This window comes from Patagioenas fasciata, chromosome 1 (genome assembly GCF_037038585.1).
Source record: "Patagioenas fasciata isolate bPatFas1 chromosome 1, bPatFas1.hap1, whole genome shotgun sequence".
Taxonomy (NCBI): domain Eukaryota; kingdom Metazoa; phylum Chordata; class Aves; order Columbiformes; family Columbidae; genus Patagioenas; species Patagioenas fasciata.
In genome coordinates, this window is record NC_092520.1 from 103,118,223 (window position 1) to 103,143,051 (window position 24,829).

Sequence of the window (24,829 nt, forward strand, 5' to 3'; positions counted from 1 at the left end):
TATGGCAGGTTTTGCAAAACCAACAGACAAACTAACAAACAAACACAAACAAACAAACAGAACTGCAAACCCAACCAAAACTACAACAACAAAATCCAAATTGCAGCTCTGAATGTGATAACACTGGATTTGTTAACATAGCAATGCACATACTTCATACTACGAATTCCTTTAGGGATAGTATTTGGTAAATTCTTTATCTGAGGAATGAAGAGGGACAAATTAGTCCCTATGGACTATTCTTTTAGAGCTTAGATCCCAAATCAAGCTAGTTTGCTTTAAGAGATGTGTATGCTTAACAAATTAGGAGAAAATTTTAAAAATCAACAAGTTGGAAACACATGCTTCTTGTGCCCTAAACAGAGTCACAGCACACCACAACACATAACTTCTGAAGAAAACAGGTGATGCAATACCTGCAATAACGAATGTAGTGCAAGAAATTGAAATACACATATTCACATGGTTTCTCCTTATATTCCCAAAACGCTTTGAAAACTTAACTAGTGCCACTGAAGCCATCTGGTTGCAAATGGCTTTTGCAGTAGCAATGTTCACTGCTACAGCACTTGAATTATGAGTGAAGAAAACTAAGTCTGTAGTGCAATTCAGAGGCACAGTTATACCTAAGATGGCTTACTGTTTTGTTAAATTTGTAATTTTTCTGATGTTTGTATTTGGCTATGGATAATGAAACAGCCACAAGGAAGCTGGAAAGGTCTGTCAAGGAGGAGGTGCAATCTACAGAAGACAAATGCTGGAAAGCAAGTCCGTGTTCTGGCATGTAAGAGCCAGTTTACGGCAATAAAAGGAAAGGATCCTTCTTCTCTCTTGCCCATGGCATGGCTTGCCGTTATGGGGAGAGATGCCTTGGCAATTCTTAACACAGGCACAAGATGTATTTCATACTGTGCTTCCCACCTCCCTCTGTGCTACTTGTGTCCAGCAGCCATGGGTAACTGTTGACTCTTTGTGCTGATGGTCAGTGGTGCTCTTGCTTATTCCTTACTAGGTTTTTAGTCCTCTGTTCTAGGCCATTTACAAATTCAAATGAATACATTTGTTTGATTTTGCTCACTTTAGAAAGTATCTTAATAGCCATAAAGAGTTATAGCATTACTAGTTTAATTATAGATTAAAGTCAACCATATATTTTGTTAAAAAACTTGCTGTCCTTGAGATGTAAAACAAACCGGTCAAGTTTTAATGAGTCTTAGTGAGCTGCTACATCTGTTCCCTTCTCCAGCTGTCCTCAGTCATTTTCCTTTTCATTCATTCTCATCCCCCATATTTCATATTTACACAGAACTAAATTGTTTTCTCTCTCATTTTGACTTTTAAACTTGGCATATTCTTTCTTTAATCTTTGACCTATTGCTTTTCTATCAGTTGTTAATTATCTAAAAGCTTCCATGAAGGCTAAGCAGCTACAGCTAGTGGTTTTTTCATGTTTACATAATTTTCTTTCTGTCATCAATCTAGAATATTGGTGCTAGCCCCCTTCATTAACATTTACTACACATTTTATTGTTTTTCATTTTATCTGGTTTTCCCTTGATGCTTAACAGTTTTATCTCATCATTTTCACATTTGCAATGGCATAGCATTTGATAAATCCATAAATCAGGTGGTACTTAGTGCTAAATCTTTAGCAGCGATGTTTACTTACTGCTAGATATCTTCAAGCCTTATGATTTTCCAGGTTTAAATTTCATTTTCATCCAGTTGATTAATCTGCAGTAACTACTTACCTCCAAAGCTATCACTTCAGTAATTCCTTCTTGAGATTATTCATGCCAGTTTGCATTTTTTTTCCAAGTTTTATTGGTGTAGGCATCATTGCTATGGAAAATATAATTATCAGCAGCTTACAACCTGTTTCCCAGTATTCCCATTTTTCAGTTTCTTGGCCTAGTGTCAGGCTCATGAAAATTGTAGTTGAATGGCATTGCACCAGCTGCTGCATTCTGGTGGATTTCCTTCCATGCTTTCATGTATGTCCCTCTTTATGAAGATGACAAGCTAGACCTAAGCCAACAGTTGTGCCCCACCTCTCTCTCTTTCCCAGCGAATGGAGAAATCAAATGTTTGTGTTCCAGGACGGCAGAAGTATCTTGGCTTCTCAAGCGGCAAGTGGACATTGCTGCTTGGGTACTGAACAGCACAGGGTGCGACTGAGTTGAAAAACTCTCAGTTTTGCCTCTGAATTAAAACATGTAAAATTGCTCGAAAACACATTTTATCCAACCCTTTTTGTTTTGATCTTTGTCTAGTACAGGATTGAAAGGTTTTATTAGATTTAAAAAAGGAGAGGAATATAAAAAACAGTTTTCAGTTAAATCAGTCTTGTTCTTTGAAGACCTTGATCCTTCTCTTACTGGAGTGAAACCCAGAGAATGGGAAGGCAGAAGCCGGCACAGACATGTCTGTGCTCTTTAATAATGGCTTAGGTATTCATTAAAATTTCTAAATTTAAGTTTTTGGGAGACAAAACAGACAATTATTGTACCTCAGAAATCTGAAAAGCAAATGGAAAAAATGCACAGCACAAAGAATATTGAGTAAGTGTCAAAAAAAAGGAAGTCTCAAAGTCTAAAAAAGATAATGAAGGTGGGGAGGCTGCAGATTTTAACATCGTAATTCAGGTTAGATCACATCTTAGCAGACCTCACCCATGATGAAAGGGATCTCGCGTGTGCATGCATACACATGCACATTCTAATCTTCAAATCGAACACATAGAGGAGCTGCTCCAAAGCACTGATAGATAGCAAAATCGAATGTCTACTTTGGATTTTGCAACACCAGAAGAAGCATTCAATCATGCTGCATATCCCGATTCCTCTTCAGTCTCCGTTCTCCCAGGGCACGAGGGGACATTAGGCAGCTACGCTGCCAGTCATGTTTGCATCTCCCTTGTGCGTGGCGTATTCTGTGCTTGGCAAACGTGTCTGTAACACAGTGCTCGGAGATCTCAGTTCCCTCAGAGTAAAGAGGAGGAGTTGGACTGAACTCTGCAACACACTTTCTCTCTGAAAAACAATTCAGTAGTCCTGCCATGGTGATGGGTTGAAATTCTGTAGCTGTGACTTCTATGTTTGTGCTAATCTGTGACATTATTCTTCCTCTGTATAAACGACTTGCCAGTTAAGAGTGTCTGTCTTCTTACCCTCTTGCTGTGCCCATTCTTTTGAAGGATTTAAAGTGCTTCTGCAAAAATGCAGTAGTCTTTCATCTCAGTACTTCCCACAAAGGAAGCCTTCCAAGTTATTTCCCAGCCAAGCTTATTTTCTTATACAGATTATAGCAGTTCACTGAACTTTGTCCTGCTGAGGACAAAGCCGGATTCTCAGGAGCATAGATTTGACTCCTTGAGAACATCCATATGAGCCTATCTGTATAAATTAGCTATGCAGTGAACTAACTGTGAGGACTATGCATCTCCACATTTTTACTCTCTTTCACATTGTAGTTCCCTATGAGAATATTTGACTTGTATTAAATGTATCGGCTTGTGACATACATTTTTGTTAGTTTTAGATTCTGCATTCTTTCCACACATCACACTGGAGATGTAGCAGGCCAGTTTCTATAAACATACTTCTTTGTTGTCTTAATTTTTAATCTCCCTTTTAATAGTTGTTTAACCATGCAGAATTTCAACACAGAAAAAAGCTAAGAGCCTTGAGTTTTCATTGTAAAAGCAAACAGATTAAAGTAATGATTCTTTTACTGTTGTTCAACTTAGAGACAGGATAAACGAATCTATCTGAATTAAATTCTACTGAGATAAAATAAAGCAAAAAGTTGCTATTCTGGTAAAATCACTGGGGTTAATTGTTTCTTCTGCAGAATGTAGATAAGTACAAAACACAAAAGCAAGTAGGAACTTTCTGTCAGACGGAACAGAGAGAGACATGGAGAACCATAAATAAATAATGTATGATTATTGTCCTGGTTTTGTGACAATTATATGTATGTATTATGTATACGTAGTGAATGATGCTGTGAGCAAGCTATGAAAACCATGTGTATAGCTGACAGTTAATCTATCTACCAAGCACCAAAAAGGTATTATTTTGGCTCCTTAGAAGCACAGCTATCATGATCTTTTCCTGTCCTTCAGTTCTAAACTCTCCATACCAAAACTGAAACTATTGTGAAGGAATGAAAAACTATAATACATTTCCATTTGCCTTTGCATGATGTAAATTATCATGCTGTCTAGCATAAAAACCTAAATTAAATACCTGACATTTCTTAGAGGTTTGTCCAAGTGCAGAGTTTTTCTTTGTAATTTGTAGGGCTGTGAAGCCTTGGTTCCAAAAGTTGTCACAAAAATTTAAACTCAGAGTGTAAATAAATGAGAAATCTTGAGCCTTTAACTACCTTTAAAATGAAAGCGGAGGTAATGAACAGATGTGTTCCCGCTGGCTGAGCAAGAGCACTCCGGGAAGATACCGTGGGTCTGCTCTTCGTTACCATCTGTCAGCGGGGAGTTACTGCCCTTGCATGCAAAGTAACTGAAGGGGATTTAATTTGTTTTGAAATGAATTATAAGTACTCAGCAGCAATTTTATCAAATCCTAGCTGGTGCAGGGGCTGAGGGCAGGGCTGTGGCCTCTCGTTTGGGGCAGGAACTGATGGAATCCTTGTGCTTTCCCACTGTGATGGTGCGTGACGCGGTGCCTGCTGTGGAGGGCGGAGAGCAGCTTCCTCATGTACTTGCACAAAATTTACAGAGCTTGGTCCTCTTGATATGACAATTCTCATATTTAAGTGGAAAGGAAATTTCTTATGCTTTGTTGTCAAATTCATTCAGTAAAAATTTTCACGAAGAGTGTATAGTCTGAAGCATTGCAGAGAGGTTCAATAGTGAAGGGACAATTTCTGTGCAGACTAAATCTTAAAATGTGCTATGCACGTAATGTTGTTTGGTCAGTTTAGTAATGAGCTGGGTAAGAGAATTTTAAGATGGAAACTGGCTTTCCTGTTTTCCTAATTAAAAGGAATGTACCAACATTTAAAATCCATTAAATCCAGCTATTCATTGTTTTCCAGCTCTGGAGCAAGGAGAGTAATACATGAACTATTTTTGTAGGCAGTAATCTGAATAATAAACTTTTGATACTATACAGGGAGTTCACATCTTTATGGAGTAACAGAATATAATTATATAACATTAAATATTTTACTTCTATTGTAGGCAAAATTGTTATATTTATTGTAAGCTGAATGTGATTTTTACTTGAATTTACTTGAATTTCACTTTTTACTTCATTTCTATACATTTCATTTTAGTTCAGTAGTTAAATGTAGCTTGACTGTGTTACACATCATCAAGAAAAAAAATTAACATAGCCAATATAATTTTTACAAAGTTGAATGACATGTATACGATATGGTCTTATTTTATAGAGTATATGCCAGATCTTCAATAAAAAAAAAGTAGACTTTACAGCTACTCCTGATAGCTAAAATTTATTGCCGTATACTTCAAGCCCATGTTTTAAACGTTGTGTGCTTAATGAGCAGGTTTCAAAAATAGGAATTATGTTTCATTTCCACTGGAATGCTTTGAACTTGAAAAGATTAGACATATTAAGGGAAAAAATAGAAAGATTTGCCTGTCAGATTTTTCTTTTTTTTAAAGATCAATTACATACTTAATTTAGATGACAGACAAAGAGAAGACAGCTTCTGACAACTGTCCAATGAAATCTTCAAGGAAACGGGGAACAATATCTCAGATATTTTACATATCCTTATTATACCAAGAAGTCTCATAATTCCTTTGTTTTCTCTGAAGACTGACAGCTTCTCCAAAACAGCACTTGCCACATCTATTGTGTGCATTGCCTTTGGTTCAGTGTCTTTTCTGAACCAGCTAGCTCCACAAATAAGCAGACCAACTAATTCCCCATTCCACATGGGAAAAATTTCATCCATATAATAAGACATTCAGCATTACATTGATCCCTCTTTACCCACTGTGCCTTTTTTTATCTTCTTTTTATCTTATCAGTCTAATATAAGGCAGGACTGTAATTAACATTTATGCTTTTTAAGACATGTTTCAATACCAATGAAAAAAGTAGTGGATATGGATACCTAAAATTTACATCACCAGCTATATTTGCTATGGATGCACAGACTTTGATAGACAGTGCAATGCTCTAGTATTGGCAGGCAGGGCAATGCAACAATCAAGAGAAGACTGAGAATGCAATAATCAGACATATCAGCTGGGCTGCTTTTGTTTCTCTAAGTGGCCTCTCAGGGCAAGGTTGGATTTTTTTCCCTGACTGACTTTCTTTTCCCAAGTGAACTCACTGAAGCTGCTGAATGTCTCTTGCATTTTTTCTTTCCCTGGAATTGTAAGATGCCAATTCTCCTACAGACTGCAGTAAGTTCCTATTTTTCAGAATATTCTCTAATTGTTTTGGCACATTTCTTGTCACGAGTGATTTGTTTAGTCTTTACTTACTGAATCATGACTATGGATTATTTGATCCATTTTTCTTCTTATGGAATCCCTTTCAATGATTTTTTTTTTTTTTTTCTTGTCTGGTATAGCGGCAATCAGTTCTGTGTTGCATATCAGTTCTGTGATATCCTTATCTTTAGACCTTCAATCCTGAGAAGTAATTTGTGTATATATTATGCTTAGGGGTCATAGATTCTAATGGAAACAGAGAATGAATTAACTGAGAACTGTATAAAAGTCAGTAAGATTGCATTTAGACTTAAGTAAAGATTCTAACCAAAAGGTTAGGACTGATCAAATCATCTATATTCATTTTGCTCACTTTCATTTTCTGATTTAAAAGTTGAACTTGATGAGATAAATTGAAGTTTCAAAAATGATGTATAGGCTTGGCAGCCTCTTGCATGCTACATATTTGCTTTGAATTTCAAGTATTCGTCAGATAAATTTTTGTATTAGGAAATCTATCACTAGATAATTTAAGAAAAACAAACCACAAAAAATTAAAAATGCATCACAACATCTCTGAATGAATTGCTTTTCTTACAAGTAGTTTTGATGAGACAAGCATTCATGTTTTTTCCATGGCAATTGAGCTCAGAAAATGAGACCGTGGTACAAAACAACAGAGAGTCATTATCCAGTATCACTCTTTACATAACCAGCCTGGCACAGACACCAAATGGTGCTCACAGCCTACTGAGTAGAGTAGTGAGTAGAGGTCAAACTTTGCTACTGAACGCCTACTCACTCTGTGTGTCTAGGTCCTCTTTCCCAGCAGGGCCAAATTGCTTGCGTAAATGCTGTACGTAAGTGTTAGGCTGGGGGCTTGACAGGGGCGCAGAGTCATTTAATACGGCAATAAATTGCTACAAATCAGGTTGCGGTAAATATGTGTGAAGTTGTTGGTATGATTTTTATTCTTCACTTCTACACTTCACACTTTATGATGTGAACTTACGCACTATTACGTTAATGGAATTGTGTGGTATATTAATGTGGGAGATGAACAGTCACATTTGAATTTTTATGCGATAGATAAAGGTTGTAAAAAAATCGAAATATCAAAACCCATGATAATTCAGTCTCGTTCAGGTAGTTTGTATTTATCTAGATATCTGCCAGAAAACTTTCTATTATTTTAACAGTTAAGTAGAAAAAGGGCTTTAAATAGATGTCTAGCCAGTAAATAGCCAAGACTGCCTTTTGAATTTCAATATGTACCTGTCTCCTGGTTTTCCTTTTCAAGATGCTTTTTCTGTTCACTACTGCACAGCTAGTATAGGAGTGGAGGGGCAAAGCTGCATTTTTCTGTGCTTCATTTTTTAAAAAAAATGTAACTCAGTTTTTTCACTTAAAAGCTGTATGAATGGTGAAAATTTTGTAAAATGTAACACTTAAGGGTTATGACATCCTGCAGGAAGCATACTGAGAAAAATTGCTAGAGAGAGAGGTTACAGTCATGGAGCTAAAATTTGAAGGGCTAGATAGAAAAATGCTGTCTGTGACTTGAGAACACATGACTTTGTACAAACATCTCAACTGTATCACCGACATGAAACACCGTGTTAAGATTTTAATCACAGATTAACGCATTTCTAGTTGAGACATGGGTGTAATACTTTGTTCATAATTAGGAGAACACCTTTGCAGTAGGAAATACCCCATAAACATCTTGAGATGGGAGTATGGTCATACAAAGTATTGGGTTTGTTCCAGTATTCTAGCTATTGTGAACTGAAAATGTAGAATAAACAAACATGAGGAAGATAAATAAAGAGTAAGGTATTAAATTTTCTTTTAATAAAAATACTGAAATACTAAATTAAGCTTTGTTTCTAAGCAGTATTTTCCAATCCACCATCTGCCATTCTGAACGTTCTATAAGCAAACTGATATACGTTTTAATATTATAAGGAACATGACAAAAAGCTAATGGATTCCACTGCATACTGACACATGGAAAGCTGCACCTTCATTAGAAAATCAGAAGCTGTATATGTCTTCCCAAATCAGTGATTTTTATCTACTATTTCATCTTCAATTTAGCTCAGCTTAATTGCATTTAGCTTTAGTACTTCATCAATGGCAATTTTGTTGGCGGACCTCATCTACACCTCTTTTAGAACACACACAAAAAGCTAAAGCAATTGCAAATACTACTAGATAACTAGCAACAACAGCAGCAGAAGTAGTAAACAGATTACAGCCATAGAGAAGACTCTAAATGTTCCTAGGAAAATCTGTCTATAATTTAGTTTCAGATATAAGATATAGAGATAAGACCAATATGAAATAAACTAATAGGTGAATCTTCCTCAAATAAAATTTCACTTGAAGATTTAAAAATGCAAATTTGATAGGAATCTTAAGGTTAAAATAATATATGCATTTTATTACTCCTGGAACTGCCTCTGCCCAAACAGTTAAGGAACAATTTGAAAAGTATTTAAAACAAAATTCCAATCAGTGAGGGGTTTTTAACCATGTTTGCTGAGAATCCTTGAAATCCGTAAATCATGTATTGACTTTTATAAATATGGTTAAACAACTAAGTCCCGAAGTAAACAAGCCTACATTTATGATAGGTTTACTTATATCTTGATTACAGTTTTGCATGTCATTAATTTGCATTTAGTTTAGTTTTGTGTTTGAAAGCATCTTCTACTTCCATTTTATCACCAGCTCCAGTCATACTGCAGTTGCCAGTTTTACTGGCCAAATTTCATTAGTATAAGTGAAGTTCTAATGTGAAATATTTTTCTGTATATATATCAGCTTTTAGCTATAGCAGTAACGTTCAATTATTTTTATTGCTGTGTTTTGCTGAATCTTGATTATCAAGTCATTGAATAGTAACAGTTTGCTTTAAAGCTACAATGTTGATATTTAATGTGACTTTTGGAAGACAATGCTCATTCAAGTTCATTAAAAAATCATTCTGAAATTAAGCAGTTTAAAATATAAAACTGAACTCTGTAGCTGAACTATCATTCAGAGATATTCACCAAACCAAACTTAGAGGGTTGCAGTAGGTATAGAGAGTTTGCATTCATAATTCAAAAATGACTGTATGTTTTGTGAAAATAAACCCCACGATTTTCATAATTACCTTTGATGTGAAGCACAAAAGAAAAGGTGGCTCTAAGTGACAGCCATATTCAGCACTGTCAGAGATGAGTGAAAAGCACATTAGGCAGCTCTGATTTTTACTGTTTCTTGATGATATTATCTTGAAGTATTCCTAAACTAAACTTATACAAAGTACCCAGCTGAATTATCTTGAATTTCAATGTTTGATAGGTGTTTTGTTTTTGTGTGTGTGTGCATGCGTTTTGTTTGATTGTTTGTTTTGATTTTGTTGTTTTTGGTTTTTTTTTTCCTTAAGATTATTTTGAAATTAGCCAAAAAAAGAGAAGGAATATTCAACCAGTGACAGGCGATATGGTCTGTCCACAACAAAGGAAAGCATATTCGTCAAGCTGATGCAGGACTGATGTGCAGCAGTAACAACTCAAAGCAAAGGTCGTGTCACAGTGGGAGAAACCAAGTTTAAAGGCATTTTTTGTTGAAGATAGAAAATTCTTGTTTGAAATAAGTTTCCTTTGAGGTCATAGCAAGTTTCTTGATCAGTTACAGATAATATATTTCAAAACAAGAAATTGGAAGAATGACACTTAGAATGTCAAATAACTGGATGTCAGATAACAAGTCTATTTGCTTAACTTCTTCATTCCCATAGACATCAGGAGCATATCAAAAAGACTTGTTTAAGACTTTTGATTTCCAGTGATGTATTTTCTTTGAAGTTCATCTGCTACTTCTTCCCTTACATGGGAGTCTTCTTCTTCAAGACTGTCCTTGATAAAACAAAACAAATCTTTCCACTGACACTGTGCAATATCCAGAACATTGCCCTCCTTTTTCCTGGAATTTGTGTCTGTTTCCAGTCCATGTTTTTTTCCTGCTAAGTCTTTTCTAGCTTCTGTGCCCTTTTCTCACTAAAACAGCTCTTAATAAGGTCACTAACAATTTCCTGTTATCCAACTCCAAGAATCTTTTCAGCATTCACATTCTTCTAGGTCATTCCACCACTTCCAACAAACCATCTTCCCACTGTCTTTGCTTGTCTTCTCTTGGCTTGTTGTCAGGGCTTTCCTTGTGATAACTTACCATTCACTTTTTCTGCATTTTCCCCTTGCCTTCTAATGCTCCCTTTGCAGAGCCAGTCCTCCCACTGGCAACACGCTGCCTCCAGCCCATCACCTTCTTTGCCCTGTTTTCTTTTAGCACTGCTTTTATTCTTCAGTCCCTGGTCATATCCTAATAGCAACCCCAGCACCTCTCCTTTTAGTTTTGTATCATATACTTGTGCTGAGAGCTTCTGAATGTGACTTGTTAATTACAGATTTATTTCCTGTTTTCTTTATAGCACTCCCCAATAGACAGTTATTAAGTCCCAAGCTCAAGAAGACCAAAATAGATGTTTTCTTTCAAACCTCGCTGTTTCTCTTTTGACATTTCCACTGTTTTATGTAATAATTTGCTGCCTCAGTTAGTTATCTTTTCAGTTTCCTATATGCACTTTGTGCCTACTTAAACATTGGGTGTTGCTTATACTTAAAATATTTTAGCTCCTTTTACTGCACCAAAGAGGTATATTTTTTTCCTGATTCCTGCTTAAAATTGTCGTCTTCTTCTAAGCGATTTTTACTTAGTACTCATGCACTCTGATTATCAGCAATTAATTCAGCCTTAGCCATTACTTGCTCATTAAAAGATGCTGTGTTCACTGTATTACCAATACTCATAAAATGAACTATAGTAGCCCTGAGTACTTTGTTGCATGAATGAGAACGTGTGCGAGTGAACTTAGAAATTGTTTGTGGTACTGTTGCTCTCTCCCATCACCTCATTTCAGAGTACATTTTGGACCATATTTTTTGCTTGGTTACATACCACTGTATCAGTTTTGCTCCACCTCTGCACAAAAGGCAGATACTTTTCACATTCTATCTGTTCATAAGGATTATCAGAGAATTTTAAAGAAAAACAAAAATACTAATTTCTTATCCAGGTGTCTGACCTGTCTTGAAGAAGACTGAGGTTCTCTAGTTCCTGCAGAATCCCCATGCCAGCAGGTGCCATTAACTTAACCTCCCTTGAATTCTTTGTCCATTAGTTCTAGCAGTGGCTGACATTGCCAGAAATACCACTGTCTTGTATGGGGAGCCTGGAGATTGAACCACAAGAAGAAGCTAGTTGTCTTGGTAATTAGGTTTAGTAGCAATTTTCTGGGAGACAGCTACCTCAAATTCTTTTCTCTATTTCAGTTAAATTCCATTAATTCCATAAATTCTAAACCTTTGTAGCCTCACAATATTGGGAAGCTACATAACTTAGTTTACTGTGTCAGTTTGTTAATACACATCAGCTCTATATTTGTTAAATACTGTTTGCTTCTGGCTGCCTCCAAATTCCAACTAGTTACCTAAGTTTTTCCTACCAAGTGGAAGAGAGAGTCTCTGCCTCTTCTTGTTCTGAGATAATCACAGAATGGTAGAATCATAGAATAATTTCAGTTGGAAGACACCCTCAGGAACATCGAGTCCAACGATAACGTAACCTAACTCTAGCACTAAACCATGTCCCTAAGAACCTCGTCTAAATGCCTTTTAAACACCTCCAGGGATGGTGACTCCACTGCTTCCCTGGGCAGCCTGTTCCAATGCCTGACAACCCTTTCCATGAAGAGTTATTTCCTAATATCCAATCTAAACCTCCCCTGGTGCAACTTGAGGCCATTTCCTCTTGTCCTATCACTTGCTACTTGGGAGAAGAGACCAACACCTACAATATACCATTGGGCAAGATACTGCAAAAATATGAATTAGGCCTGAGCCCACTGACTCTTCAGAGTAACAGGCTGCCTCATGGCTGTTTGTCATGCTAGATACAGCTGCATTTAGCAGCAGCACTTAAGCATACTAGTATTCTCTGCAAAAATTATAATCAGTTGTTGACATTTGCATTTTCAACATAAAGCCCTGCTATGGACATCCCTTTGATAAGAGTAGCGGGTACTCACAGAAAAAGGTCTTTGATGAGAACACTGTTCAGTGATCATCTAGTGACTCCTCCGTAAATCAAGCAGCAAGAGGGAAACAAGTTCTGAGTAAAACCCTCGCTAACAAAAACCCTTGTACTTAAAATCAGACTTGGTAGACAAAAGCATTATCAGTCAAATCTATATTTTTTGCTGTATTTCTCTTTTGTACTATGCAATGAAATTACAGCCACCTTGAGTGCAGAGGTGAATGCAAGTGCAGGAGCTTGCACAACAGCCAACAAGTCAAGGGCAAAACTGGCCAGGCCATTTTAAGCTACCACTAAAGCATACCAATACACCGAGAATGGTGTTCATACTAATCCTGCTGGAAGAAAGTTTGACTACTCATTAAACAATAGTCTATCATTAATATGAATTTAGAAAAATGTTTTAGCAGCTATTTCTTCTCAGGCCAGTCGCATTTCCAGTGATCTTGCACTGAAGTAGTGATGTAGCTTAAAGATGAATCGAGTTATTTACCAGCTCAGCTCTTCACAAGAGAAAGCAAGTTTCCTTTCTGTTAATACAGCATGCAGTACAATGGCTCTCAACTCTAAATTAGGTTCTCTAATTGGTACGACAATGGAGATATTTAATAATAACAATTAATCTGAACAATATACTCTCAGCAGCTGCCTGTGATGCTTTTCATTGCAGTATACCTTCCTCATTGCAGTCAGTACTCCTGAAACGCCTTTAGCAGCAGAGCACCTACTTTATATGCTCAGACGTTTCCCCGAGTTGCAACTTTCTCCCCTTCTCGTGACAAATGTACGCTCACAATTTGCAAGGTCCTGGTGCATTACAAAAGAGATTACCACTACCATCTATGTTGTTTTTTTGAAACTTCATCTGCTTGGCCCAGAACTTGGCAATGAACAAGTCACAGCAATACTGCGTCAAGGCAAAACAGAATTATATCCTAGCACCCACTAAATTTCTTGTCCTCAACTTGTCTTTTTAAATTCTTCAAAACCACAAACTCTGTTTTCCAAATCCTAACTGGTTTTCTGAGCAGGTATTTCTCTGAAAAATATTTTATCTTTCCTGGCAGCATTGGCACTTGCATTTCCCCATTACTGGAATTAGTGCTCATTTAACATGGTTCAATCACACTTCTAAGGTCTGCTGTACCTTTTCCTGTACCATCAGCCTTGAAAACTTCTTTATTCCACCTTGGTATTAAAAGTGCCTGCTCCAACTCCAAGTCAAGCTATGGTTGTATTATTCTAAACCTTCCTTTGGAAAAAAAAAAAAAAAGAACAAAATCCTCATCAGTGGTAATTAATTTTGACAGTGTGGGCTTTGTAGCAATTCACAAACCTGTACTTTGTGCATCAGCATTCCTTATTATTCTAATTAAAGTGGAACACTGTGCCCTCGCCAGTCATTAATGGGTTTTCATTTTGTAAATGACATTTGCAAAAGTTAAAACGGGCAGTTCATATGAAGTCCACAGGCAAGAGCATTAAAATTAGCATCGCCATAGCAACAGTCTTCCATCATTAGTATTCAGGGCAACAGCAAATGTTTTGTTGTGCTTTTGTTTCAAAAAAAAAAAAAAAAAGCGCTTTTTCTTTATTTGTCATTCATAAATAGGAAAAGCTCAAACCCATATATTTCAGGTAAAATTATTACATTCATTTGGATGCCACTGTTCTAGAATTTCCTAGTTTATTGAGGTATTTATTTTTCAGGACAGAGGCTGAATTTCATGATCTCTACAGCTGTGTATATCTAACCTCCTCAGTGACATTTATTCATTGTCAGCCTGCTGCTCAACAGTACAGTTTTATATAAAGTCTGTCACTTCTGCTCAAGAATCTGTACCAAGCAGCGGATTCTGCTGAGAATCTGTAAAGGATGCATGCACGGTGAAACATGGTCAATCCCCCCGTTAACTGGAGTGTGCATCTGCTCAGTGCTGGTTTTCGTGTTTAAATGATGCTATTTATATATATTTCCTCCCCCACCCAGCCAGGAATTGAAATGTAAGTGCAAACATCATCTCTAGTGAAACAATACTCAAATATCATCTTGTCTCGCACAATTTAAAATTGGTGAGAGAAGAAAAGGGTGCTCCCCCTAAGCGAAACCAAGGTAGATTATGAGGGCTCTCCAGTGTCCTTTATTGGAAGAGGTGATGCTGGCTTCTTTTTTTCTGAAGGTTTCAAAATGACACAATCATCTGGAAGCCTGCTGCAGCAATACTTTGCAGCAGAAGAAGCAGTTTAGCACCACATCTCCTAAACGCACCAAGGCATCCTGTTTGCCTATGTCCTGATCAAGTAAAAGCATGCAATCAACCTGGTAATTGTTGTCTAGAAACAAACACTTCCTGACAGAGAGGAGTTAAAAAAAAATAAATAAAAACAAAGGGAAAGATGTTAAGGAAAGTAGATGATGAGCAGGGTGAGGTCAATAGAAGGCCTACCATTTTAATTTTATGTATCCTGGCCTGTCAGTAACCCGCAGAGAACAGAAGTAACTAGATGTTCTCTAGCATTATGTCTCTGGGTTTTAATTTGGCACAGGAAGGTTCCTTCTTTCCTCTTCATCTTCTCAAAATACTTCATTTTGCAGATTTTTGCAGAGAGGAGTCTTTAATGAGTAAACACACTGTAGTGCATTTATTGCAAAAGCTCAGGGTATAATCCTTTCCGTGAAAGATACTTCTGTATTTGAATAAATGGGGCCGATTTTCATACAGTGATTGCCTTGCTAGCACCTCCCCTTGCAGCACTGATTAATTTTTCAGCTAGTAAGATCTGCAGAATTGGAAAACCTTTAAAACTGATGAACACATATATACCTAAGGAAAATCACTCTCAGGTTAACTAAAAACTATCCATGGTGGGTTGACCGATGACATTTGGTGCTTGGAGAGCTTTAACGCAGAAGGGGACTGCTGTGACTCTGAGTTTCTGAACAGCTGCCTATACAATGATTTATTAAATCACTTGTTTTCTTTCTTTCACAGAAGCACCTTTTTGCTAGGTCACCTTAATTTTTCCCCTGTGCTGATTCACTCTACTTTTTTCTTTGTAGATGCTCGTTAGATGATTTCTGGGAGATTCAGCATGCTAAAGCAGTTAATTTTCTCTCTTTTAGACTTCTATCCCCTACTGCAGTGAAGATACTTACTGAACTGTAGTATTTTGCAGAATTTTGCCATTTGATCTTTTTAGATAAATTCAGTAGTGAAGTGGAACATCATAAAAACTGAATAATTTTCACTGAATCCAGAATTCAGTCTTCATTTAATTAAAAGGTTTTGTGCCTAGCATTCTGTCTGAGCAAGCTTCTTTGTAAATCTGAGTAAGTTCAATACAGGTTTCTTGCAATGCCAAATCTTATAATCATCAAATAAGTAACCGACCTTTTTTTTAAATCAACTTTGGAGATCATTTTAGACTATAAGCTTTTTACAAGCATTGAACAATAGTATCATTAGAAAGATTTACCTAAATTGCAAGGGTTTTATTGCCCTGTTTATTGTGATAATGACAGGCAGAGAGGCCATTTCTGGGAAGGATCAGTGACAGATTACTTTTTTCCATTCCAGACACCATTCATTCAGGGACAGACACTTGAGCAGTGTTGTGGCAAATGAAAGGCAACTGGCAGTTTCTTCTGTATCCAAAATAAGTAAACACTGTGTTTCCCAGAATATATGTATGTATACTTTCTACTTATGCGTGTCCTTGAAAAAGCTACTGAAGCGGCTCTTCATTAAAGATGTTTCTGCATTTGGTCTAAAAAACAGAAGGAGATGCACGTCTGTGAGGACGGATTTCAGATATGCTATAACTGCTTGCAGATTTCCCATCCAAAGAGTGAACTCTGGAAGCAGAAGTAAGCAAGCAAAATATCCTCAGCTTTTTGTTTTGCATCTTAATCTTTTTGAAAATCATACCCACTTTAACCTCTAGAAACGCTGGAGAATGGAAATGGGTGGTTTTCAGCTGTTTTCCTGAGTGCAACAAACTACGTATTGTGTAGCTGGAAATGTCAATGATTACAGGAATAAAAAATAAAAAACAAAAGTTAGAAGTACTAAACCTAAACCACATTTTTATTTTTCCAGCTATAAACTTTTAGTGCAAGTAATTTGGAATAAAGGCATCTTGAAATTTTACTTCAGTGTTTAGAAGGAAATTTCTTCCAGATTTCTGCCAGTGATTCTGCCAGTGAGACCATTTTAGCCACTAGTTGTTGAAAAGAATGCTTTCCCTCTATACTTCAGTTTAAGTATCACCTGAAAATTAGAGGTTAAAAAACTGATTCCCAAAGGTCTCTCATTGATGAGCTCACCACCATTTCCAAATACTGTGTTGAACCTCGGACTTATGAACTGAGCTGTTTTTACATAAACCATCACTAGAGGCATAAAAGAAAACAGCCAAGAGATTATCTTTCTGCCCATAGGTGTGCTCACCTTATTTGTTCTTTTAATTACTGCATGTTAAGGGAAGTGCTTATTCTTTTAGCATTGCTGTGACATTACCAAACAATTTAAAACAGTTAGCAGACTGCTCAACTGCAGGTGGTATTCTATACCTTCATATCTGACCAGGCCTTTCTCCTGCACATTCCTCATTCATCTGCTTTTCCACTATTTTAATTGTGCTATGACACAAAATCAATTAAAAATTTACTAATATGGTCATTAGTGTTAGCACTTGCTTTCATATGCTATTATTTCTTCTCCTCTTTCCAGTTTGAGGGAGGAATAAACATTTATTTTCACTCTAACAATCTTGAAATGAGCAGAAGAACCTACAGAGGACTCAAGTTCTAGTGGAGACAGTTTAGGCTCCTGTCAGACTTATTGTCTGAAGTTTGGAAATCAAATTTTAATTCTGCACCAAAAGCAGCTTGTATGGATTGAGAGAGATGCTCATTGATTTCAGCAAAGTTACTTCTTATTTTTAACAGTGTAAAAGGGGTCAGAATCTGATTCTCAGCATTTTCTCTCATGTATAATGGTTTTTTTTCACATCAGTGCCCTAAGTATTGTGGAATAAACATTTGCTGCTGGCAAAATGCGATTCTGTATCTGTACATTCTTCTCCTGAGAAAACTAAGTGCAAAACCCTCAGTGCTACTTTGCTCTGGGGCATTTGATCACTATCATAGAAATAAGGAGTGGAAAAGAGTCCTATCAGAGTAAATCCTTTATCAAAGTTGCCTGTGTGGGTATGCCCACATCGTGTCATCTTGCAATAGTCCTCTTCAGTTTGGATCAAGTCAGCCGATGGGACTTCTCTCTCATGTGTCAGTCTGTTGCTTTTGGTCAATGGCCTGTATTTTTGTGCTGGTTTGACTGAAAATGGGTTAATTTCCTTTATGCAGTTAGAAACCTTTATTTTTCATAGCTAGCACGCTCTTTATTTGGACTTAGTTTGAGAACAAGAGATAGCACCCCAGCACAGAGTTAATGTTTTTAATTGCTCTGGTCTGACAGCCAAGGACATTCTGAGGCATCAGGGAAGAAGGGCATGGATGGGACAGAGCTTGACTGACATCCAGACTGATCAGTAAGAGTATTCCATCCCATTGGCATCATGCTCCTTATTTAGGGATCCAGGGCCTTCCAGCTGGTCCTTTTCTTCTCTTCTCTCTTTTTTGCAGGAGTTTTGGTCGGGAAGTTTAGCCTAGCCTATGGCCATTTTGCAGAGGACTCTGGGCTTTTCTGCCTTTTTCCTTTTTTCTCTCTTTTGATCAGCTCTGGGACCAGGTGCCATTTCCTGGGCCTGGCTGCTCAGTGTGGACAGAGCTCGTGAGGAATTGCCTTGAGTATCTTTTATTTCTATGTTATATATATATACATATATTTACTAGTAGTGTATTAGTATTTTGTTATTAAACTCTGTTTATCTCAGTCCAAGTTTCTCCCTTCCCTTTTGATTCTCTTCCCTGTTGGGGGGGGACGGGAAGGGGTGAGTGAGTGGCTATTGTGGTTGTATTGCTAGCTCGGGTTAAACCACGGCAATTTGAAACACTTAGAGACCCCCCCAAACAATTCTACTTGTTTTTTAAAGTCCTTTTTTTCCTCAGTTTTATAAACCCAAACTAAAACAGATCTTTCTGACCCTTACTCACGCTTCCTTTTGCTTTCTGTTATGCATAAGTTTATGTCCTACAAATACTCAAACTCTTGAGAGCCCAACATTGCTTTGGCAGCTCCAGACTGAAGTTCTGCTCATCTGTTTTGCCAGTTCTGCAGCAAGTTTCAAGGACACTAACAAAGATTGTTGCTGCCTCACCTCACCTTGTTGCATCTTGCAGATTTTTAGCTTTCCTCAATTCTTTCTTTACTAGATCCTCCCCATAACTGTTAGACATTTACACCCACACACCTTCCCTAAGTCACAGCTTCCCTCTTCTTTGTGCAGAAGTTAGACAAAAGAGACAAACAACCAAAAAATCTAGAAGACTGCCTCCTGCCTTGTTCTCTAGGTTTTTAGTTTTCCTGGATAATTTGCTTGCCATAATCTTTCCTCTCTGAGCTCAGGCTGCTGCAAGGCTCAGCACTCTCCAAAACCACAGCTGAAATATATCCCATGTTAATACTCTTCGGGTCTTTTTGGCACTATCTCAAAGAAATACGTGATGTGCCTCAAGTAAAAGAATTTACCTGCATCTTCCTGAATTATACAGAATTTCATTTTTGTATTTACTAAGAAAGTAACATATGTGCTGGTGAATAATAAGTAAACATCTTCAACAAAAGAATAATAATTTAGTTTTGTTGTGGTTTTTTGTTTGTTTGGGGCTTTTGTTTGTTGGTTGGTTTTAATGTAAGCTGTTCGTAATGTAATACATACCAACAACCTTTAACACAGCTTCACCTAACAGATTCCTGCTGTGAAACCAAACAGGTGGCAACCCCCAATCAGCGCCTTTTTATCACTGAGAAGCTTTGATCTACCTAATGTATAATAAATAAGATTCTGCAGTTTAATCATCTTGATGCTCTCATATCACTTGTGTTGCAGTCTTATTTCCAAAAACTCATCCTGACTTTGTTGATCTTTTTTTTTAAAATTAGATTGGTTTTGATCATTAATTTATTTCAACATACCTACTAGTAGACAGATGATATGCCACCTGGAAGTTATTATACTGTATACCCACCACTTCCCTATCCACATTTGTCCTATTCCTATGCCAGCAAAAGACATAAAAATTCTTAATTATATACATATATATATATTTTATATCATGTAATGTAAGAGACTGACTAGAGGATCCCTTTGTGTTAGGATATTGGCTGGTGGAAAATTCAGTCAGGGTTAAAGTCCCCTGGTTTCTACATGTACTTTTAACTTTACAGCTGCATTATGCCCTTATGTTCCAGTAAAGACCAGAAATTTATTTTACCAATGAAATAAAAATGAAGGTGTTCCTTAAAAATAGCGATCTCAATTCTGCTCTTATATATACACACCAATCTAAGGTTAATGTTGTACTGTTTCTAGTAATTTAGTACTCATAATACTATTTGAATTCCTTGTACTTAGTTGTGGTCAGTTTGATTGTGTCAAGGCAGGGAGGATCAGATCAAACCGTATCTATTAAAAAGGCATTATTTAAACACATAATATTTACACAATAAATGAACACAGAAGAATAGTAGCATAGAATAGTGCTGTATTGCTTATGTGTAGGTGGTTTTTCAGCTAATGTTCTTTATCTTGAATTCACTGAAATCCAGTGCTAAATTTCCTACCAAATTACGTAGTGTCAAACTTAGCACTTTATGAAATGTTGACTTAGAGGAAAATGATAGAATAGGCACTTAAATTGTTCTGTAAAGGGTATTTTAAATTATCCTCTTAATTGCAAATTACACAGACGCAGTAGAGAAAAAATAGAATTTCAGCATAATGTCCTAAATCAAGAAAATGAGAAATGTCTTTTTCAGTGTTGGATTTGGTGGCTGGAACTAATTTATATAAACTGTGGAAATCCAGGAACAAGCAAACCTATGAAATTAAAAATCCACCCAATTGTTTTAAGTGAGAGAATGGGACAGTCTGACAATGTGAGAACAACCTGTACCTACTGAGGAATGCAGCCAAAATTTTGTTTGGAAGTAAAATTCAGCTCAGTGTATAGTATGCGATGCACTAAAAGGGTTAGAGGATTGTCACTGAACACCTGTAGTTTTGCAGTTTACAAACTTGGCGAGATGCTGTAGTGTATGTGAACACAGAGGAGTCCAGGAGCGCAGATGAGTGTTCTTCTAAGTCCCACCTTTTACCAGTTTCCTATAGAAATTGCTACCTAAACCATTCCTTTGTACATAATGAAACTTTTAGAAAGAAATGCTGTGAGAGGCCAGCTGCTCTGCTGGCATGCATTGGAGGTGCTTCTTCAGTTAGTTAATTCTGTCAAAAATTCGGCCAGCTTACAAAGTTTTTCCATGGAAAAAACCAGTTTTTTCAACTTAGTAAATTTGACCGCTGCAAACTTTGAAAATTGCACATAGAGCATACAACATGTTTTAAAAGAAATTATTATATGGCTGCTCATCATTGGTAGTGAGTTGGTTTTGTCAAATCAGTTCCTTCCTGGATAGAAAATTCACTCCTTAAAAATAATTACTTTGATTACCAGCTGATTTCTTTGGTAGGCCTATTCAAGAAAGCTTGAGGATCTAGCACAGCAAAGCACTGTATTCAGCTGCATGGCATTTAAGTCACAGGGGTTTGAGCTGATCCAGAACTCTTCTGGTTCTCCCAATATAGGGAGAAGTTTTTGCCATTTGATGTGATGGATTTATTCTGCAGCAACAGGCCTAACAGGTTTCAAAAAGACACTGCAGTTGTTGCTGCAATTCGGTTGCAACATCTCCTACATCAGGTCAGGCAATTAGAAATGGGAAAAAAAAAAAAAGTATATATATGTGTAAATAAAATCATGCCTTAGGTCCACAAGAGCGCGAAGTGGGATGTAGAGGAATACCATGGCCTGTCTGCTGTAGAGCAGCCCGGCTCTCAGCAGTAAGAACAAGAGTCAATGTCTGAAATTTTGCCCGAGAGACGACCATTACTCTCAGGGTAGACACACACAGCACTGTAGGTATAAGATACCGTGCCACTAGGAAGTCCAAATAACCAAAATATTGTCACATTTGCAGAGTTGATGTGTCTTGGCCATTTCATAGACTAAATAATATAATTAAATGGCAGCATAGACATAGTCCCGCTGGCCTTGTTTTCTCCAAATTCCTAGCAAGCTTCATGTACAATGTTGACATGGAAATAACTATCAAAACCAGTCAGTTTGTCTCCAGTCCAATAGAGTGCACTACCATCACCAAATTGCATATAATCCCTTTTAAAATTTTAAAATAAATGCTAGCCTCAGTGAAGTGTAAAGTTTACTATGAAAAGTATCAGACAAATAATAAAAATATGGCATCAATTAAAAAGAAAAAAAAGGTATTTGTTTGTTTAGGGAATTAAGGCTATTAACGAAGATACCTTGTGAACAAAAAATATGTTTCTTCTCTTTGAATCCTAAATTGTAGTTCTTAGAATAAAGCCAAATGAATACTTAGTATGGCAAGCTGCTAAAAATAAAACTCTCCAAAGGTTTTAGTTCAGTATTAAATACACTGATTTGATAAAAACAGTGGATTAGATGAGGTCTAATCCTTCACTCCCTGCTTGGGTTCTATCTGGAAAAATTGTTAGTCTGTCAGCTTCTACAAATCTTTGCAAAATTATTTTCGTCCTTAAGAAATTATTTGCTCTGTTAGTTACCCTAAAACCAGAACAAATTGAAGGACATGGGTGGAAGGATAATCATTTGAGAAACAATGACTGTGGATTTTTGAGAATGAGAAATAAGAATGACTGCAGCAACAAAACTATGGAAAAGTAACATTTCCAAATACTGATTAAAAATATAATATCTATAAGCAAAAGTAACTTTCATTACTAAGGTACAAAAGTATTTAGACACCACATGTCTTAAGCAAATTTTTATTTAAAAGGTAAGGTTGAAGGTCTTTTTTTTTATTTTCCTTTGGCTGATGGTCTTTATCGTAAAGACATTAACTGAAGCAGGGCTAATTGTTTGCAAAATAGCATTTGGTTCTAAAGATGGCAAACATGAGGCAGAGCTGTTGATAGTAATTGAAGGAAAATTTACCTCAAGAGAAGAATGATAATTTAAAACAACAGCATGTTTTCTTAATATGTCAGACTGATTTTGTTGTTTTGGGATCAAGGATGAATGCTCAAACAGTTGTAACATTTTCTAAGACAGGAGGTGTGAGTTTAGATGATCCTTCTTTCTAAATTTAAGGACACTCAAAAAAACATTTTCTACACAACAGGTTACATTATCTAAGTCTATTAAATTTATGACAGCCTAAAATTCCAGCTTGTGGTCACTATTAAATAAACAAATAGTTTGGATCCTGTCCATGGTCTGCGCTTGTAGTGTACTGTAGAGATACAAAGAAATCTTGGTTGAATTTAATGCTTTTATTTTTTTCTTGAGAGGTGACAAAACCAATGTGATGTTTCATATGCTCTATATTACAGTGTTTGGTATTTTGAACTTCTAAAATAATCTGGCACTCTGCGTCACGTATTGAGAGAGATTATAAAAATGGGTAACCCTAGCAATGGTTAGCCCTAGCAATAAGAATTTTCTCTTTAACTCTGGACTATTTTAGAAAAGCTGAAGATGTTAATATGGTAGAATAGTAGGCTGACATTTCTGATAATATATTCAAGGCAGTGAGATGTAGCAGCATGGGTCTAGGACTATGACCAGTGCTTAAATCCTTAATATTTTAGGGCACCTTTGAAAGCAATTTCTTAAAGCTGAAGGAAATAGTTGCAGATTTAAAAATTGTTTGATTAGTTCAATGTGGAAAAATGCTCAGTATAGGAAGAAAAAAAAAAAAATTTTGGCTGATTTTGAGCTCCCTACAATCACCACTGTCCTTAATTTAATAATGGACTATGGTAGGTCCTAAAAGTCATCCGTGTACCTTTGGCCATAAATGTCAAGGCTCTTTGACTTGTGCAGACGAGGCACGCCAGATTTTCATTGCTAGTTTTTCATGATGAATTTGGCTATGTCGCTAGAAAAGGAATCTCCATTTTGTGGGTTTATTCTTTCACTAAGAGATTACATTTTCTGTTTAATAACAGAGATCAGAGAGCTAAATGAAGGTATGTCTATAGAATTGCAAGCTGTCTGAAGCCTTGTTGAGGTGTAACATGAGAGCTTTGGCTCAATTCAACCGTATGAAATACTTACACTACAACTACACATTTAGTTCTATTAAATGCATCTCAGTATTAGACTTAGTTAAACATAAAGTTTAAACTGTGCAATATAGTTTAGCAACACTTTTTTTCTATTAGCTAGCATCCACAGGCTGCTTTCCCGCATTAACTGCCAGCTCCTGTGCCAGAGACAGAAGGAGCTACACAGATACCTAAATGCAAAACCTGGGACAACTACTTTGTTAGGAAGAACTGTATTATAACTAAGTAAATGGAAGAGGAAGAAGCTGTCTGGAATTAAGCAAAGCATGTGCGAAAGTGTAAATGCTTGAATTTGCCACAAGAGACTTGAATGAAATAATTTTCTTACACTTAGCTAAGAAATAATTTCAATCCTACCTCAAAATTCCTTTGTATCCCTCTTAAGCTGTTAAGTGCTAACATATATTTAGCTTCAATTGGGATAAAATAATATTGGTGCCCTAGGACATGGCTCCATGGTAGCTGATAGTGATTTATCTGTCTCTGGAAGCACTAGCTAATGCAGGTATCTGTATGTCTATATTTGGGTTGACTGACTGTTTATATAAACACTGATTTTCACTCTTAGGCAAGAGATAATATTTATGTTGGGGCATTTTGGAAAAAAAAAAAAAAGTCCTCAATAAGAACTTTTCTGTTTGTATGATGTTAGTCATAAAAAAAAAAAAAAAATTTGATAGCATCAAAAATACGTATTTTATGGAATGCAACCAAAAAGTAAATTAGTAAAAAAGGAAGGCATGCTTCTCCTTTGTCATCTGTGGAAGACTCTTGAAGAGAGGGCTGCGCATTAGGGACCAGGAGTGCATGGTGACCAATAGCCAGCATCAGATTTTCTGGGCCCTAAGTGAAGTAGGACTACAAGATGCAGGGTGTCTTCCTATTGAGATCCATACATTGATAGAAAACAGTAGAGAAGTTAATTATTTG

The 24,829-nt window shown here is 36.6% G+C and overlaps 1 protein-coding gene across 13 annotated transcripts in view; it reads left to right on the forward strand.

The window, feature by feature from the left end:
* DMD (dystrophin) overlaps nt 1–24,829 on the forward strand; it is a 1,243,922-nt gene that overhangs the window by 1,125,926 nt on the left and 93,167 nt on the right. The gene's annotated exons all lie outside the window — the stretch shown is intronic.